The sequence below is a fragment of the Vombatus ursinus genome, unplaced genomic scaffold (genome assembly GCF_900497805.2).
Source record: "Vombatus ursinus unplaced genomic scaffold, bare-nosed wombat genome assembly UNPS02014924.1, whole genome shotgun sequence".
Lineage (NCBI taxonomy): Eukaryota > Metazoa > Chordata > Mammalia > Diprotodontia > Vombatidae > Vombatus > Vombatus ursinus.
This window is the reverse complement of record NW_020954702.1, coordinates 2,759,962-2,767,094: the sequence shown is the minus strand read 5'-3', so window position 1 is coordinate 2,767,094 and position 7,133 is coordinate 2,759,962. Positions and strand designations below refer to the sequence as shown.

General features: G+C 39.5%; 1 protein-coding gene across 2 annotated transcripts in view; it reads right to left on the bottom strand.

Moving 5' to 3' along the window:
- The window catches only part of TMPRSS2 (transmembrane serine protease 2), a 112,090-nt gene extending 111,376 nt beyond the window's left edge, over positions 1-714 (bottom strand). For both annotated transcript variants that reach the window (XR_003567462.1, XM_027843625.1), the window contains exon 1: positions 640-714. The gene's annotated coding sequence lies outside the window, so the exon portion shown is untranslated. The remainder of the gene's footprint in view (positions 1-639) is intronic.
- Positions 715-7,133: the final 6,419 nt, after the last annotated feature.

Below are 7,133 nucleotides of genomic sequence, written 5' to 3'. Positions count from 1 at the left end.
TATACAAATAGTTCTTCTGGGGAGGGGGTGGGTGAAGGGACCTTATCTTTTTAAATGCTAAGTTGGTAGGTGGAGGAAGCCCAAATAAAATCTTTCTTGTTGCCAGAGTCTTGGCTCTGGAAAGACTTTGGCTCTGGCTACTTAGACAATTTGCAAGAGAAAGAGAATTACTTCCTGGTGATTGTGGACTCTGGTGGGCATATTTACTCTTCCCCCCCCCCCTATTCTTATAGAAAATCTTCCCTTACGGGCTAAAAACCGGGAGAGTCAGAGCCTACGCACCCTGAGTCCAGGGCTAGTTGGATAAGTTTAACTAGTAACTACCGCGTTTGGTCAGAAATGTTCTACCGGCTCCTACCCCTTCTCACCTATTTGTCCAAAATCCGTAATTATTTCGGGTTTTTAAGTCATTTCTATTCTGTATATACGTGATTTGGAAGGAGCATTGGGTTTGTTATACGGGAACCAGTACCCCTCAATCCAGCCGCACTCTCCTCGAAGTAATAGCCTCCAACCAAACCTAGACATAGGACATCCAAATAAATCAACAAACCAGCTCTCAGATCGTGCCCTCGATCCCCACTGCCAGGACAGATAGATTTATTTTTCTTTTTATGTTCTCCCCCAGGTATCACTTACCTGCTGTGGGGACAGAACGCTAGGCGCGACTGCTCCCCAACAAAGCACAGGTGAATTTGCACAACTACCGTGGCTCCGGGCAGCCCTCAGGCTACTTCCTCCTCCGCCTCTTTCCTAGCCTTTCTTTCTCTTTCCAAGACTCCCAGCCCACTGGTTCTTTTACCTGATAGGTGGCGCCCAGCCTCACATAACTTCACACACTCAGGAATGACCTGAGAAGATTCCAGCGCCTGGGCACTACATCCCGGGGCAGCTGTTTTACTATTCTTGGGGCAAGCCAGTAAATTAGTTGCAAAGGAGAACAGCAAGAAAGGAGATGGTGGAGCCCTTTCTCGAATGAAAGTCTTGTGACTTTGTAGGGTTTCCTTACTTGAGGACAGACACTACTCCTACATTAGGGCTACCTGTCTGAGGCCAAAGGAAACCACTCACCATCTTCTACCTCAGTTCCCCTAACTGCACTTTTGGAAGTGCTGATGAGCATCCTGGTAATTTCACCTTAACCATTTGAACGAAAATTGCTGGAGTTATATAGCCAATCTAGGACCTAGTGGTTCAAGTTAGTTTAGGTTTCAGACTTGTGAGCCTTGGATTAATGTGAGTTTCAACTTGACCATTATCATCTAATTGAACCCCCTTATTTTACAAATGAGAAAACAGGTCCAGTAATTTAGCTGAAGTCATGTAAGGTTTTCTCTTGTGTAACTGCAACTGGGTGCTAGCAGAGCTACCCTTCCTTGTGGATAACTACATTTGCAATCAGAGATAGCTTGCATGTTTTAAGAATAAGGAAGTCCATGGATGCTTCTCTCTACCCATGTGTGGCTAAACTCTGAAGGATTCTGGCACTTTGGGGATAATGAAGCAACTTCCTTATTGGCAGTTGATCTCAAGAACAGCCCCCAATTCAGGGGACATTTAAAAGGGAGTGAGTGACCTGCCCTTAAGTATTTCATATTCCAGAAGCAGACACTGTCAATTCTATTGGGTCCTATCTCTGTTGACACACTTCAAGCTATCTCAGCAATGTCCCTATGGCTTCCATGTGGCAGTGAGAGCAAAGGGAACTCAACTAAGTTGGGTGAACCTAAGCCTCTGGCTGCTTTTTGCTGCTTTGTGTGTCTTTGCCAAATCACTGGTGCTCCAACAGAAATTCTGAAATGGTTGTGTCTAGGCTTGGAGGCAAATTGCTGAGATCTTAAGTCCAAGAGTTGGAAGTGACTGTTACTAAAGTGAGTTTCTGAATCAGAAAAGATATACAAGATCTAAGTCCTGACCTGGCTTGCCAGAAAACATTTACCTTAAGGGGGATAGTGCAGAGCAAGGTGAAATACAAAATACCTATTCAGCAGTCCCACAGGCTTATGTTCTGATGTTTAAATTATAAATTAGTGATTACTTAAGGCTTGTCAACTTGTCCTTATGCAAGCTCTTGTAAAGGAAGTAAGTAGGTGTGCCATACCAGATTTTTATTGTACATTGAGTGCCTTTCTATTTTCCCCTTTTGGGGAGACCCCAGATATGAAACAAACCTAAATGAAGTAATTTTCTCCCAAGCACTAGTGAAAAGGGTCCCTTAGAGGAGGGGAAAAGAGCTTAGCACTTCCTTCGCCCTAGCAACAGTTAAAGTTGGTACATAAGAAATAGCCAGAGAGGTTGGTCCTCATTTATAGCCATTAGGGGATCTATTTCCCTTAAAGAAAAAACACTTTTTTAGATGGTTTCCCAATAGCTTAGAACAGTCATGAGTCAGTGAGTTGAATTTTGTGGCTTGGTCCTCAAGTACCTCCCATTTTCATACATTAAGACCACACGTGTATTCTTTTTGAGCTTCTGCCTCAACCAATCTTTCTATTCTTCTGGTACAGAGAAGTCATCAAAGTCAGATACATCAGGATCCATTCCTGAATTTGAAAAATCTCATGATAAGTACTGGCTTGATGTGATCTACTTCCCAAGCCCCTTATTCTTTACCTAATGTTGATTTAAGAGACCTTAGCTTCTACAGGACTAAGGCTGAATTTTTTTTATATTAATACATCCAACATCTATATAGCCATCTAATATGCAACTTTAATAGAAAATGGATGTTCCTCTGATTATTTCCAGATGGGAGCTATATAAGGATTTTGTGACTTTCATTCCCTTATGGGTCTCTTACCTTTCTGAGAAAAATGGTTTTGTACACTGTCCTATTGCTCATTTGATCCTCTAGGGTCTCTGCCTTTGAATCTGCATCTTCAGTGTAGCTCCTTGGTTTGCTTTCAGTATCCATACTTGAAAAGATACTTTTGGGCCACTGGATGTTGAGCCCTTCTTTGCAGACATACTTTTAAATGCCATCTCTTCGGTATTTGCCTGACCTTGGCCAACTGGTGGCAGATGTTGGGACTCAAGATTAACGATGGGCAGGTGCAGCCTGAGGGTGTGTATTAGACCTCTCAGGTTTTTTCTATTCTAACCTGCTTTCTCAATTGCTAATTCACCTCTAGGTGTCTCTGTAATCAAGTATCTGCTTTGATTTAACCAGTCTGGTGACTTCATTCTCCTTTGCTCCCAACAGTAGAATTGATTGATGTGTATTGTTATTCAGTTCCATCTGACGCTTTGGTGCCCAGGTGGACCATATCAAGCCAATATTGGCCTTGGAGTTTTCTTGGCAAAGACTGGAGTGATTTGCCATTTCCTTCTCTAGTGGATTAAGGCAAACAGAGGGCAAATGACTTGCCCAGGATCACACTGCTAGTGAGTATCTGAGGCTGGATTTTAACTCTGGTCTTCCTAATTCCAGGTTCAGGGGTCTACTCACTGAGCCACCTAGCTACCCCAATATGCATTGTAGAAGTGATTAATGTAATACTTCCTTTGGAATCTCAGCACAGCACCACCATATTGCATTTCTAGATTTGCAGATATGCTTGTCATGTCATTTCAGGCTTTGTGACCTTTAGGATGTACACAAAACCAAGCACAATGCCTGGCACAAAATAAGCTCAATAAAAGTATACTGTATCTGTCCATCTGTCTGTCTATATGTCCATCTTTTGGCTCTGTGATCAGAGCCAAATCTACCCTTCTTTTCTAACAGTGGTGCCTACAAATGCAGTAGCATATTTGGCACATGGTTAATTCATTGTTGTTCTCTTTGGATGTATAGCTCTGAGATAATCTCAGCTTTATATAAAGGGAAACTTTTTATTTATTATTTTAACTATTTATTTATTTATTTGTATAAAGGGAAACTTTTTATTAAAGTATAGTTCCAAATATCTCTATGGGCAAAACATCTTTTCTCGTGAAAGTTTCTATTTTTTAAAGCACCTTCTCCTCCCTAGAGGACAGCTTGCAGATTAATTCCAAGGTACTATTTCCTACTTTCAAGACAGCAGGAATGTGTGAGGTAGTATGGTGTAGTGGATAGGGCACTGGACTTAGAAAGAGGAAAGACCTAGGTTCAAATTCTGCCTCAGAAACTTAACTAGCTATGTGACCCTAGACAAATCACATAACCTCTCTGGGTCTCAGTTTTCTTATCTGTAAAATGAGGAGCTAGATAGGACCTTTTCAGCTCTAAAAATTTGTGATAGAGAGTGCACGTTGTACAGTGGGCTTGGAGTCAGGAAGATCCAGGCTCAAATCTCACTTCCAATACTTATTAACTGCATGCCCCTGGGCAAGTCATTTAACCTCTCTGAGCCTCAGCTTCCTCATCTGTAAAATGAAGTGGTTGAGCTATGTCCTTTGAGGTCCCCTCCAGCTCTAAATCTGTGATCCTCTGAATCATCAAATGAGTCTAATAATTCACAGAACACTGAGTTGTCACCCCTCCAAGACTTTAATAAACATTACTTCACAATTCCTTAAGCTTTTTTCACTTCTTTTCAATGTTTTATGATGTCATTAGACTTATAATCTACATTTATTTCTAATATCAGGAAACCTCTATTATTTCTCTACCATCTTGTTGTTAAGTCATTTCAGTCATGTCCAACTCTTTGTGATACCATTTGGGATTTTCTTGGCAAAAACATTAAAGTGACTTGCCATTTCCTTCCATGGATTTTTATATTTATAACACCATAATACTATTCAACCAATTCAGCACCCATCTTTTTAGGACATTGCTCCATGATATGCAACAAAATTAGTAATATTAAAATAAGTAATAAGCATTCAAGGTTGTACATAATTGCACAGTAGTTGTATGCAATTTATATGCAGAATATGGACAATAAGAAAATATGCAAATCAACAGCAATGCAACAGAATTAAACAGAAAATCATGAAAAGTAGTATTAATAATTGTTTTCAAGTACATACATATAGCAGATAATAATGTTAGTGGCAGAAAGATTATGGGAAAAGGGCTTATATTCTGTAAGGCTTAGGGACAACACCCAACAAAATAGAAATTAAACAGAAACAATCAGGACTTTCCTGTAATAAATGATTGTAAATATCACAGTAGAAAACCAGAAAATGTATTAAAATCTGCACAAAAAGTAAAAACAAAAAAATCACTAAAAAGGAGACAGAGTAATACCACAGCTAGGATTAGTTTTCCCTAAAAGACAACAAAATTTGATTGGGACTTGATTGGCTCTGGTCAGCTAAAGGCATAAAAAGTCTCACCCAAGAGGAGACAGGGCCCCTGTGACTTTGTGGATTTCTAAAAAAACTCATGAATCACAAAACCTCACCCTGCTAACTAGACAAGTTAGAGATGGGGAGGGGGGCTCACATCTAGAGAAGCTAAATGCCCCTGTATATTTATTGCATGGCCTTGCACTAAAGTGAGAAAATTCTTCTTTGAAGGAATCTGACAACATTGCTGAAAACATCATGCTAAAAAGTACAGAAGCAAGCACACAGAACTGCTTCACTCATTGGTGACTGGAAAAGTGCAAGACCATTATCCATTATCCAGAACCCAGGCAAGCATGCCATCATGAAACTGACATATAATATTTATGAACTTCTGCAGGCAACCAAATTTTGCCGTGATTTTCCATAAACCCTCACACAACTGATGGTATCAAAGGCCTTGGTCAGATAAACAAACATTGTGTACAGGCCTCTGTTCTTCTCCTGGCATTTCTCCTGAAGTTGTTGGGTAGCAAACACCATATTAATCATTCCCTGGCCCTTTCTGAAGCCACACTGACTCTCGGGTAAATGACCATCGTCCAGGTGAAGGATCAGCCAATTAAGGAGGACTCTAGCAAGAATCTTGCCAGCAATGACTAAGAGAGAAACCTCCTTGTAATTGTCACAGGACAACCTATTTCCTTTTCCTTTATAGAGATGGACAATGGAGACATCTTTGAACTCCTGGGAAATAGCCTCCTCTTACCATATAAGCTAGAAAATTTCAGTCACCTTTTATATGAGTAGTGAACACCCTGCCTTATAAATCTTCACTGGAATGGAATCAGTACCAGTTGCTTTGCCATATGAGAGGAGCTTTAATAGCATTCAAAATCTCTTCTTCAGTTGGAAATTCTGCTAGAGAAGGATGGAATTCAACCTGAGGTATATGAACAATAGCTTCAACATTAATTAAAGACAGTCTGTTGAGAACACCATGGAAATGTTCAGCCTATATCTCCAGGATCATGTCCTTATCACTAATCAATGTGGCTCTGATCATCTCTGTTGAGATGCACCATAGGTCTTTGTCCCATAAATAGCTTTCAGGGCATCATAAAAGCACTATGGCTTGTTACTATCAGTGTATAACTGATAGTAACTGTTATCTGCCTTTTTACTGAGCCAAGAGTTCTGCATCCATCTAAGCACTACTTGCACTTTATTTTTAATGGACTTAAACACTGACATCTTAGAGACAGATGAACTATCCTGTTGATAAACACTTTTGCTGATGACAGCAAACTAGAGATATATCTAGAGATAGAATTTTCCCCCAAGGTCTTTTTTAGCATTATCCCATAAGTTTGGGTATATTGTCTCAATCTTTAATGCTTTCATCATTTTCTTTGATGAAAAAAAATTGTTCTTGACCCTGCAATTCTTTAGGATTAAATTATTTAGTCTCCAATTAATTTTTAACCTTTTCTACAAAGGTCTTTTATTAAATATAATTTCATTATGTTGTTAACAAAGATGTTTAGTATTTCTGATCTTCAACATCTTTCTGTGAATTTTTATTCCCCAAAACGTGCTAAATTTTTGTAAAGGTACCATTCAGAGCTGACAAATATGTACATTCCTTTCTACTCCTATTCACTAATTGCCAGAAAGTTATCATCTTTTAGTTTGTCTAAAGTTTTATTTAGGTCCTTTGCTTTTTTCTTGTTTGTATTTTTGTTACATTTGTCTAGATCTGAAAGGACTACAGGAAAATCCTCTATCATTATTGTTATACTGTCTATTTCTCCACACAATACTGTTAAAATTCCCTTCAACTATTTAGATGATATGCCATTTGTTCTCTCTCTCTCTCTCTCTCTCTCTCTCTCTCTCTCTCTCTCTCT